This window comes from Heterocephalus glaber, unplaced genomic scaffold, assembly GCF_053883595.1.
Source record: "Heterocephalus glaber isolate CG9 unplaced genomic scaffold, H.glaber_assembly_v1.0 deba00001579, whole genome shotgun sequence".
NCBI classification, from domain to species: Eukaryota; Metazoa; Chordata; class Mammalia; order Rodentia; family Bathyergidae; genus Heterocephalus; species Heterocephalus glaber.
In genome coordinates, this window is record NW_028258360.1 from 3,401,164 (window position 1) to 3,413,248 (window position 12,085).

At 39.2% G+C, this 12,085-nt stretch overlaps 1 long non-coding RNA gene across 13 annotated transcripts in view; it reads left to right on the forward strand.

Moving 5' to 3' along the window:
* The window catches only part of LOC106010580 (uncharacterized), a 129,343-nt gene that overhangs the window by 89,710 nt on the left and 27,548 nt on the right, over positions 1–12,085 (forward strand). The gene's annotated exons all lie outside the window — the stretch shown is intronic.

Sequence of the window (12,085 nt, forward strand, 5' to 3'; positions counted from 1 at the left end):
AGAGCTGCTATCTAAACAAAAGGGTCTATGGCCAGAGAAGCTTGACAAATCCTGAATGAAATAGAAATAATTAAATAGAAATTTCTTTGTGTCCTCTCTTCCCAGTGTTTTTTCTTTTTTCCTTCCTCTCCCTTTTTCTCTCTCTCTCCCCTTTCTTTGTTTCCTTTCTCTTCTACTCTTTTTCCTTTTTCTCTCTGCCTCCTCCTTCATCCCTTCCTTCCCCTCCTCCTCTTTTTTCTTACTTTTAACTATGAGTTTCCCAAAGGGTTCAGTGCGTTGTGAGTAAACTTCTAAGGAAGGAACATATTCATCAGCATTTCCAAAACTTTCCTTGAACACGAAGTATCTCTTACTTGCAATTTCAGAGAAGTGCACTTCAGAAAATTTTGTTTTTCTGACAAATTGCCACAACTGAAACTTGAAAAAGGAGATATAGAACTCTGGGGTTTTCACTGGAATGGGGCAGGCAGCTACGTGCAATTCACTTTTGGAGAGTTGATTGACCTTAAGTTTCTTGGGTGTTTTTAGTCCCAGGGTGGCCTCACCCAGCTCTTCTGGAACAGCTCTGGATTCTCAATGCTGTCTTTGGGATTAGGCTGGCCAGAGCACAGGCAAGCAGTGTTCCATAAGGGAAAGAGCAGGGTATGGTAGTTACCCCATAGATGATCTTGCTATACTACTTTAACTCTCTTCCTCAGCTCTTTCCTTGGGTGAAGTGTGAATAAATAAGCTTGGCTTTCATTGATTTCTTCTGTCAAATTAAAAACATTATATGAGATGATGTGTAAAGTCATTTCTAGTTCTAAAATCTTAGATTTTGCGTGAGTGTATATGTATATGATTATTCGGTATATATATATTTCTGTATAGACATATATATAAAGAGTTCATCAGATAATTTTTAGTAATGAATTTTAATTGTTTGGTCTCATGAGTATATTTTCTGCTTATATCTCTGACATATTTCAGGCTCTGGAATGATAGCAGTTACTTTATATATTGAGATGATGTCTATCAGAATGACTTAAATAAGCAAGGAAATTTAGGAATTAAATATCCCAATTTTAAGTTTGTTCTCTGAATAACTAAAATATAGCTCAGTAATGAAATTCTTTCAGTAGTCCTTGAATTTCCTGATTGAGGGCATTTAATTGTCAGAAGTTAGTTTTTCCACTGGCCTTGAGTATTTGTTAATAATTGTTGAATGTCTCGGCACAGTAATTCTATGTTTGCGTGGCAATATTTTTGTATGGCTGCAATTATTCAAGAATGCTGTCTCACTCATTCACAATTAACCTGAGAAATAAGGCAACATTTTGTTACTTATTCTTTTTTCAATGCATGTAGAAGCAAGGATATGGAACAGCAGCTCTTTAGGAAACTTTGAAGTTAGAGATACAAGTTGAAATTAAGTCAAAATTGAGTATAGTTTTCACTTTCCAATCTCTGACTGGCCATTCTGAGTAATGACTTAGTGTTTCTCATTAATAATGAAGATCGGGGCCGGGGATTTAGCTCAGTGGTTCCGCTGCCTGCCTCGCAAGCCCAAGGACCTGAGCTCGATACCCCGGTATCATTAAAAAAAAAAAGTGAAAAAAAATAATGAAGATGATGGTTATAATAATATCCCTTGGGTTTCCTATTTTGAATAATTCAACCTGATCACTCTGAGCTCCTTATCCATTTTGCAAAAGAGAGAAAAGACAAGAGCCAGATCCAAGAGTCAGGACTACCCTCCCCTCTTTATTTCCAACAATGGATACCACCATACCTTAGAAGTGCTAATTAAATTATTATTATTTTTTTTGGTACTGGGGACCAAACTTGGGACCTTGTGCTTTTGAGGCAGGCGGTGGAACCACTGAGCTAAATCCCCAGCCCAATGGTAATTAAATTTAGTCTCTAGCTCTCCTGCCCCATTGTCTGTTTCCAACCATTACTTTCATCACACCACATATGGATTATAGAAACAGCTTCCCAGCTTGCTTCTCTGCATGCAGTCTCAGTCCTTTTCATGTCAACTTGGGCATCATTACCAGCATACTGTCCAAAGGTAGCCCTTTCCTTCTGTCTTTCTCCCAGAAAACTATAGCCAGCTGTAACCAGCTCAATCCACCTGCCTGGTTTTTGAGGCTTTCAATGTCTAGGGCTTGTTTTAGTGAGCACTGGGGGCCATAACAAAATACAACATCGACAGGGTGGCTTGAATAACAGAAATTTATTTCTTACCGTTCTGGAGAATGGAAAGTCCAAGATCAAAGTGCTGGTAGGGTTGGTTTCGTTCTGAAGCCTTTTCTTGTGGATTGTAGGAGGCTGCCATCTTGCTATGTGTTTCCCTAACTTCCTCATTGTGTGTGCCTAATGGGGATGGGGGGGTGGGGGGAGAATATGATCACATGACCCCATTGTGCTTTCTCTTGTTATAAGGAGATTAATCTTATCAGACCAGACCTATACTTTCATGAAATCATCTAAATCTAACACCTTCCAATGGTGGTATCTTCAAATACCATCACTTTGGCATTATGGCTTCAACATATGAGTTTGAGTGACTGGGGGTGGGGAGGACACAGCACTTAGCTCACAACAGGCTCCTTCCTTCTCCTGGGTCTCATTTCTGCTCCTCCACGGAGTGGTCCCTCACCTGCAGTTTCCTTACCATAGGACCCTTCCCCAGGGCAGTTTACCTGTGTGCTTCTGGGCCAGCTGCCACTGGCCTTCTCCCTCTCCCACGTCCTTTCCCACACTTCATTCAAGAATCTTTCTTCTTTCCTTATGTGTCCAGATTCTTCAAGGTCTTAGAGCGTACCTGTTCCAAGAGCACTTGCTAATCCTCTCTGACTCATGCAAGTATCCTCACTATTAGCTCTTAGAGTTATAGTCACACCATCACTCAACACTTAATTAATCTAATTCTGCATTAATATTAGTGAAATATCTCATTGGGACTTATACTATGTAGCGTACTTTTATATCAGTGTTTTCATGTGATTCTCTCAAAAGCCCAGAGAGGTCCAGATGATAATAATTTCTATCTCACATAGAAGAAAATTGAGGCTCAGTGCTGGGAGGATTCGTTTCATTCTTTTTTTGTGGATTGTAGGAGGCTGTCCTCTTGCCATGGGCTCACATGACCTCTTTGTATGTGCATAATTGGCTGGGTGGGGGGAGAGTTATAAAACTAATTGGTTTAAAAACTAACTCAGGATACTGATTATAGAGCTAATTTAGTAATTTTCTGAGTCTGATACACATAGTCCTTCCTTTTCCTAACTTTATGAATCTTGACACAAGTTTTCTTCTTTCTTATCTAGTATTTTTTTGACTGTGTTGAGAATTGAACCCAGGGCCTAATGCACATTAGGCAAGCACACTACTGCTGAGTTTATCCCCAGCCCAATTCATGCATTCTAATTTAGGTTATTTTGTGTTTTGAACATCTCTACAAGCTGGATTTAACTGTTTTTGTAGGGGAGGGAAACAAATACAATGAATTTCCATAAAGATGTTCAGAGTTTATTCTAATTGCATTTCTCTACATTTATCATAAACTAGGTAATCTGTGATAAATAGTTTACCCACTTAATAAATGGAGAAATTCACATCACAGCAATCATTTATGCAGCTTGTTTACTAGGCCAGACAGTTCCTCTTTATTTTTCCAAGGTAGAACATGTTAATCTGAAGCTCATGGTGAAGATAATTCATTTATTTGATAAAACAGCATGTCAATTTTGTCTTGTTGGAATTGCAACGTGTAAATTTAAGTTCTTCCATGTCTGATTTCAGCATATTTTGGCCTCCCATGCAGAAGGTGAACTCTGAGAGTTTAACCATTAGGTAGGGGGAAGGAGTGTGAAATAATTTAATAGTGGAAATGCACCAACACACCTGACCCCAATCCATCCAGACATTAGTGCAAAGAAACCACTTACAAATTCTTGGAGTATGATACTAAATCAGAAACACTTAACGTGCACTGGAAAAGCCAAGTTAAGAATCAAGTTCAGACATGTAGAGGTGTGATATCTACAAGCCGAGCCAAGTTAGAAAAGCCTGAGCCCTTCAAATGGCCAAATTAAACAAGACACAACTGAGGCTAATGCACCCCTCTGGGCCTTGTAAACCTCCTGTGGGAACGTTTGAAAATGAAGTTAGCACCAATTAAGTCTTATTTTGCTTGGCTATGTAATGGGCTAACCCTTTAGGAATTTGACTACAACTAGAGACATCACACTTTTATGAATCTGACTTCTCCCTTCAACTTTACTTTATTTAAAAAAAATTTTAGATATGGTGTTACATTTCAAAGTTTAATAAGAGTGAAAGACAAAAACAAAATGTGAAAAAGAACAGAATGTGCTGAAATAACAATGTAATTAGACTGGTAGGGACATGATGTTTTCTTTTGGTCTCTTTTACATGTCTGGAGTTAAGTTGGATAGAATTGGTTCAGTTCAACAATGAAGCTACTTGGAGGAATCCCAAACCCAGCCTAGTCTGCTCACAAATGTTTACAAGGGGGCAGAGCACGTGGGCGCAGGAGTTGAGAGGGGCCCAGAAGGTAGACAATGCAGTTAGGTTCAAGGCAGCTTCTGTCCAGCTTTCTCTGTCTGAAGCTAATGGATTCTGTGTCATTTCTGAAGAGCAGGTTGTTACAGGCGCTGTACTTCTGGGGGCGGGGAGGGGCGGGCCGGTGGAGAAGACGTCACGAACGTGGTATAAAATTGCTTTCAAGAGTGTTTTCCCACTAAGATGCTTGGTGTTGTGCCTGTCAGCAAAGTTCCTCTGCTCTGACGCTGAAAATATAAACACCTACTCACCAATGCAGTGTTGGCTGCGTGGATTATTAAGGAAAAATTGCATGACACTGGGGTAACTTGTAAATCTTTACTGCAATGCAGTAAACAAGGCATCTCTACTGAAATCCTTACGGACTTGTTCTTTCCCAAGTGACCTCTTACAGAGATGCATTCCTATAAAAAACTGTATTTTATTTGGGCCAATAACCAAGTAATTACAATTTTCTATTCTTTTAACAAGCCATTCATTCAAAAGGTACATAAAGTTTAACAAATCAAGGTATATATTGTGTATTCTGGATTTAGCTCCTTGCTGCTCCTATGCGGGATGTATTCTCAACTGCTTTTCATCGTCCCATTTAAGGTTCTATCCTGGGATTGATTATGACAGAAAACTGACAGAAGGGTATTTCCTATTGTCAGACATACGTGCAATTCAACACTGAGCTTGGGAAAGGGCAGGATAAATATATACTGTAATCCTCAAACTCTTATCGCTATGTGGCGAAGGGTAATTCTCTTAAAAATTTGTTGGCACTTCTTATTTGACAGGGTAACGCTGAGGTAGGCAACGGCAAATGAACAAACAGCTTCGCTTCCAACTTTTCTGTGGTCCTGTTCCAAGGTGGTCCCAGGATTCTGGCGTAATGTGAGATGCTTCTCTGCTCCCCGCCAGTTCTGGCCAAGGAGATCCCTGGGAGGCCATCTTAGGACCATAGCCGCTCTGTGGATCCATTTCATGGAACCACTGGTTTGAAATTTGCTTTTCCTCTGTGAGATTTTCTGGATGTATCCACCATATTACTGAAATTCCTGGACAAAACCCCCTGTTGTATGATTTGATCATTCTTTGCTGTTAACTTGTATGCGCAGTTTTTTTGTTTTTTGGAAAGGTGATTAACTTTGCCAGTTATTGACTGTCTCTAAGTCCAGGATTCACCTAGAAACATTAGACTCCTTTGAAGTGGCTCATGCTATTAAATGGTTAAACTTTAACTTTTCTGTTTCCAGAAACCTCACACAATTAAAAAATATTTCACTTAATTGACAATTAAAAACTGTATGCATTTATCTTGTGCAGCATAATGTTTAACATTACACATACATTTTGGAATGGCTCAATAGAGCTAATTAATATTTTCATTACCTCACATACTTACAACTTTTTGTGGTGAGAACCTTAACAATTCACTCTCAAGGATTTTCAAAATACAGTGGATTGTTATTAATTACTTTCATCATGTGTGTAATACATTTTGAATTTATTCCTCTTGTGTAACTGAAATCTTTCACCCTTTGACCAATAACACCCACATCTCCACCTATCCAGCCCCTGGTAACTACCATTCTACTCTCTAATTCAACTTTATGGTTCTGCATATGCAAGAGATCACATGGCATTTGCCTTCTGGGCCTCTTTCACTTAACACAGTGTCTTCCGGGTACATCCATGTTGTCACAGATGACAAGCTTTCCTTCTTTTTAAAACCTGAATGCTATTCCATGGTGTCTGTCAGTATACGTTGGCCTTTTGGAGGACAGTGAGGTTGATTTCACATCTTGGCTGTTGTAAACAGTGCTGACTATTGGCTTCATTTCTCTTGGATATCTATACAGTGTTGGGGTTGCCGAATGCACATGGTAGTTTCCTTTTTAATTGTTTTCCATACTGTCTTCCATAATGGCTATGCTAATTTACATTCCAACCAACAACCAACAAGGCTTCCCTTTTCTCCACTCCTCACCAACACTAATTAATTTAAAAAATTAATTAATTCATGGTGATAACTATTTGAATGGGTTTGAGTTGATATCATATTGCTGTTTCAGTTTGCTTTCCTGTCATGATTAGTGATGTTGAGCATTTCTTCTTAAACCCATTAGCCATTTGGATTTATTCTTGATGATAAATGTCTTTTCAGGCCTTTTACCCATTTTAAAAATCAGGTTATTTGTTTTCTTTCTTCCTATTGAGTTGTTTGAATTACTTACATGTTTTAATGATATTTATCAGCCCTTTATCAGATATATGTTTTGCAAATATTTTCTCCCAATCTATGAGTTGTCTTTTCACTGTATCGATTACTTGACTGTACACAAGCTTTTTAGTTTAATGTAATTCCATTTGTCTACTTGCTTTTATTGCTAGTACTTTCAGAATTTTATCCCCCCCCCAAAAAAAATCATTGCCGGGATTAGTGTCATAGAGATTCTTTCTCTGTTTCCTTCTGGTAGTTATACAGTCTCAAGTCTTGGATTTAAGACTTTAATCCATTTAGGACTGATATTTGTGTATGGCATGTGATAAAGGTCTAATTTATTTCTTCTTTGTGTGGATACCCAGTTTTCTTGACACATTTAGAAGAGGCTATTCTTTCTCTACTGTGTCCTTTCAAACTTTGTTGAAAATCAATTGATAATAAGTACATGGGTTTGTTTTTGTACTTTCTATTTGTTTCCTTTGGTCTATATGCCTGTTTGTAGGATAGTACCATGGTGTTCTGATTTCTATAGCTTTACGGTACATTTTGAAGTCAAATAGTGTGTTTCTTGCAGCATTGTTCTTTTTGCCTGATTTTTGTTAATTAATGGTCTTTTGTGGTGCCATTTGAATTTCAAAATTGTTTTTTTCTATTTGTGAAGATTGTTATTGGAATTTTGATTGGAATTCCATTGAATCTGTTGATTTCTTTGGGTGGTATGAGCTTTTTCACAACATGAATTCTTCCAGTCCATAAGCACAGGATATCTTTCTCATTTTTTCTTCAGTTTCTTCCATTAACGTTTTACAGTTTTCAGTCTGCAGGTTTCCCACTTCCTTAGTAAAATGTATTCCCAAGCATTTTATTTTATTTTTTGGTAGTCATTGTGAATGGGATTGTTTTCTTGTTTATCTTTTTAGAATGTTTGTTGTAAGTGTACAGAAGAGCTACTTATGTTATATTTAATTATTTACTCTGTAACAACTGAATTAGTTCATTCATTCTAACAGTTTTTGGTGGGTTATTTAGGGATATATTACATGTATAAAGTTATACTATCTGTAACACGGACAATTTAACTTGTTCCTTCTCAATTCAGACAGCTTTTGTTCTTTTTCTTGCCTAATTTCCCTGACTTGGACTTCCAGCACTTTGTTGAATAGAATTGTTGAGAATGGGCATCCTTTTCTTGTTTCTGATCTTATGGGAAAAGCTTTTAACTTTTCATTGTTGAGTATATTAGCTATGGGTGTGTCATAGTATCTATTAGCTGTGGGTGTGTTATAGTATATATTTCTTAAAGATTATTATAGTTATCATATTTTTAATAATTTGAAATTTTACCTTATAGTAAAGATATTAATGATTTATACACCATCTTTCAGTATTAGGTTTCTTTGAACTTGACTGTGTGCTGACTTTTTCCAGTGAGTTTTATAATTTCATTTGTTTTCATGTTACTGATTGCAAGCTTTACCTTTCAGTTTCATGAACTTTCTTTAGAATTGCTTGTAAGATAGGTCTGGTGGTGATGAAATTCATCAACTTTTGTTTATCTAGGAATGTCTATCTCTCATTCAGTTCTGAAGAATAGTTTTGCTGAATACAGTATTCTTGGCAGGTTTTTCATTTTGTCCTTCAGCACTTTGAACTTATTGCCTCACTGTTTTCTGGACTGTCTGCTGCTAGCCTTATTGAAGCACCTGTATTTGTACATTTTGACCTCTGTTTTTGCAGATTGCACATTTGTGGCTTCAACCAATGGCATTTCAGAAGTATTCAAAATTATGTCTGAACTGAACACGTATAGACATTTTTCCTGTTAGCAGACCATTCTCTAAACCAGTATAGTATAATAATGATTTGCATAACACTTACATTGTACTAGATACTATAAAATAGAGTTGATTTAAAGTGTATGAGAGAATGTAGATAGTATCTGTGCAAATACTACCTCATTTTATAGGAAAGACTGGAGCACTCATGAATCTTGATATCTGTGAGACTTCCTGGAACCAGTACCCCATGGGTGCCAAGTGTTATGACTGTGTCTAAATATCTGCCCAAAGCTGCATGCAGTAGTAGGTGGGGCTTATTGGAGGTGGCTGGATCTAGAGTGTGTGGTGTTGGGATAAAGAATGTGATGCTGGGATTAAAGATGTGAGTGCTACCCACTCTAATGGCAGGTAGCCTGGATAAAGTGTTAAGAGTCAGAAAGAGAGCTGCTGTTGTCATTGCTTGTTGCTTTTCACTTGCTACTTTGCTGCCTTCCTGGCTTCTGCCTACCATTAGCTGTTTCTCCTCTGTGATGCCACTCTGTCATGCCTCCCTGCTTTGGATCCAATCTACTATAGACTGAAACCTCTACAAGCTGTGAGCTGAAATAACCTTTTCTCCTTTAAATTTGGGTGTTAGGTGTTTTGTCTCAGCAGTGAAGAAAAGTAGTTATGACACCAAGATATGACTGGAAATTTTTTTCCTTTCTACTTTCAGTTCTTCTCATTGTAGTTGATTTTTGAATTCCTGGTTTCATTAAATTTTCTTTGCATATTTTGAAGTTCACTGAGCTTCCTTTAACTCTTTATCAGGCAGTTCATGTATGTCCACTTTGAGTATGCACTACTAGGAGATTATTGTCTTCTTTTGGTGGTATTATACTTCTTTAGTTTTCCATGTTTACTATTCCCTTACATTGATGGCTGTGCATTTGGAGAAGTAGGGTCTGAATCCAGTCTTTCAGACTGGCTTTATCTGAGAAAACCTTTCATTGGTTAGCCTATTCATAGACTCTTGGTAAGTTATCTGACATAAGTAGGCTTGCTGTTGGATTGCTTTGGCAGTCTGGGCTTGTGCCTGGTCTCACAATACAGGGCATGGATCCTGGATTCACTAGAATTGATAAATTGATTGAGTCCATAGTCATGGGCCTGGAGCTTGTATCTCTAGGGGGCCAGTTCAAAGTGTGGGTCCACAGGGGCTGAGCTTTTGCTGAAGTGGGCTCTGAACCTGCACTGGAAGCAGACAGCCAGGTGCTGGAATGGGTTAGGTACCTAGCTCAGTAGGATAGGTCTGGAGCCTGAGTCCATGGGGTAGGGATTGGGTCTTGGTCTTGCAGTAATGAGCACAGTGGTGCTTTGGTTTGTAGTGGCTGGTCTGGCATTGATATCTTCTGGGACAGACCTGGACTTCGGGTCTCTGAAATAGGATTATAGAGACTAGCCTTAAGGGTGAAGTTGCAGGGTCCCACCTGGCACTGGATAAGCCTGTATTCTATTTCCATAGGTGCTACCTTAGTGCTTGAGGCCAGGGCTGCTGACCAGGCACTGGGACAGACCTGAAGCCTGGGGCTCTGTGTATTGACCTGGCTCTAGGCTGCTCTGCAACCTTGGAAAGGTCTGGAACCTGCATCCACTGGGCCAACATGGAGGCTGGACTCATGGTGATGAAGATAAGGAGTCTTAGGGCTGGCCTGAGTCTTGAGAAGAGGGCAGAGCTAGAGCTGTGGAGCTGTTGTGTTGCCGGGGTCTTTCAGGAGCCCAGGGCCACTGGTGCCTCCTCTGGGGCACTTCTGGAGCTGGAGAGGCAGGCACAAAGCACACTGGAGCCTAGGACTGCAGGGTGGACTGGCACTGGCCTGGAGACCTATTCTTCTGGGCAGACCTGGAACATGGAACTGCAGGATCCCATCTATAGCAGGGGTGGACTTAGAGGCTCTATCCACGAGTGCTGGCCTGGAGCATGGACCACAGAACTGGCCTGGAAGTGGGTCAACCCAGAGGCTCAGTCTGGGGATAGTGCCCCAGAGTTTGGGCCATGAGTCCCTGCCTAGCACTGGGCTTGACCTAGGTGGGGACATTGTTGGGGTCCAAGGCAAAGTCCAGGGTTCACTTCACTCTCTTTTCCCCAATTAGAGGGCATCTCTGTCCACACAGTACTGCCTGGGGTTGGGAGAGAGGTGATGGAGTAACATAAAACTGGCCTTTCTGCCCTCTTCAAAACATCTTTTCTTGTTCCTGTGCAGCACCCGGGCACTGTAATTTGTCACCTAGTTTCATTGATGGTTCTATGGGGGAAGTCCTATTTCATCCTGTACTGAGTTCTCCCCACACAATTTTTCTTAATATTGCTAATGGCTCTTTACAACTTTGTAACTGGTTTTGCTGTATAATAAATCTTCTTGGTGTGCTAAGATGTACACTAATAGAGAATGATAGTATATGGCAGACTCTTCATGTAGGGAGACAAGAAGGTAAAAGAAATTTTATGCATTCACCAGATATTAATTATACAGCTGCTCTGTGTAAAGCACACAGTAAATGCATATTTACCAAGGACATTAAGGTTTCAGAATGATCTAGATATTGTGTGAGGTTGATTGGAATGTCCTTTATTTGAGTGAACATCATTATTGAAACCTTGTATGAAAAGTTTTCCTGGGAGAAATAAATCCATTGCTTGAATTTGAGAAAAGTGGTCTTGATTTAGTAGAGACAAATTGGAAAGAACATTTTCTAAGGAGAAGGATGATAAAGCATAGCAAAATAGTTTATAAAGGGTTAATTCAGGTATTCATTTATAGAATAGACTACTCAATAAACTGAATTTTCCTAGCATATTGTATTTGATGCCTTGAGAAATGTGAAGACTTAGAGGGTAATGTTGGGGATGTGCTGCTTTTGGACATATTTAAAGATGAAGTCTAGGAAGTCAAGTGGACAACATCTAATGATTAGAAGTTGATTTTAAACACTCTCTTATGCTTAGATCAATCTATTGGAGTGGCAGTGTTTTCCTCTTCCATTAGTTTATTAGATCATTTAATTAGGATCACAATTATAAATAGAGTAATGAAGGCCAATGGATCTCCTCCTGGTTCCCACTACAGTGCCTGGAATACAACATACGCTCAGTGAGAAAGTGAGGTTTGGATGATGAAGTCCAGAGCACATTCACTTCTCCCTTCCCTGAGGGTTTGCTCGCATACTCATTGCTGACCATTGATTCCTTTTCCACTGAGTAATTACTATGCTTGATATTTTCAGATCTTGCTCTTTCTTTATCAACTCATAGAAACTCAGAAATTTTCCAGTAAAGAAACATTCCATCTGAAAAGTGTCAAACAAGACAGTAAAGTCTGCATAATGGAAAACAAATGATGCACAGGAATTGCATGCAATGACTCAGAATGAAAAGAAGAATTGACAGTTTTAACCTGCTCCTGCCTCTTTAAATGTTTTGGCATGTGAGAATCAGAGAGCCACACAGGCAGGTGCATTTCAGCCACAGGAGGGCCGCTGCTTG